Source organism: Arachis duranensis, chromosome 2, assembly GCF_000817695.3.
Source record: "Arachis duranensis cultivar V14167 chromosome 2, aradu.V14167.gnm2.J7QH, whole genome shotgun sequence".
In the NCBI taxonomy this organism is placed as follows: Eukaryota; Viridiplantae; Streptophyta; class Magnoliopsida; order Fabales; family Fabaceae; genus Arachis; species Arachis duranensis.
This window is the reverse complement of record NC_029773.3, coordinates 45,819,248-45,820,024: the sequence shown is the minus strand read 5'-3', so window position 1 is coordinate 45,820,024 and position 777 is coordinate 45,819,248.

Below are 777 nucleotides of genomic sequence, written 5' to 3'. Positions count from 1 at the left end.
AATGATTTTGATTTTTGAAGATTTGAAAGTGAATGATGAAAGGTTGAGATGTATTTATGTAGAAAAGTATGGGTAAGAAGAGGAAAATTTGAAAAAAAATTGATTGAAAATCAAAATCTTGGTCCCCCCACCTTTCTGGCGTTAAACACCCAGAATGGCATCCATTCTGGTGTTTAACGCCCATTTGGTGCCCATTGTGGGCGTTTAACGCCCAGCCAGGTGCCCTGGCTGGCGTTAAATGCCAGGATTCCCTTTATCACTGGGCGTTTTGCTAAACGCCCAGGATACTGCACACCTGGCGTTAAACGCCCAGAATGGTGCCCATTCTGGCGTTTAACGCCCAAAATGGCACCTTTACTGGCGTTAAACGCCCAGAATGGTGCCCATTCTAGCGTTTAACACCAAAAATGCCCCTTACTGGCGTTTTTTCGCCAGTAAGCTCTTTTTCTCTGCTTTTTTTGCACTGAATCCTTCTGTAACTCTGTGAATTCCTTCATTTTTGATACTTGCCTTTGTAAAAACAAAACATATACTTTGCTAATGACTGGGTTGCCTCCCAGCAAGCGCTTCTTTACTGTCTTTAGCTGGACCTTTACTGAGAATCACTCAAGTCTCAGTTTTGAGCATTCTTGCTCAAAATTGATTTCAAGATAATGTTTGACTCTCTATCCATTAACACTGAATTTTTTGTTAGAGTCATTATCCTGAAGCTCTACATATCCATATGGTGACACACCTGTAATCACATATGGTCCTCTCCACCGGGATTTCAACTTT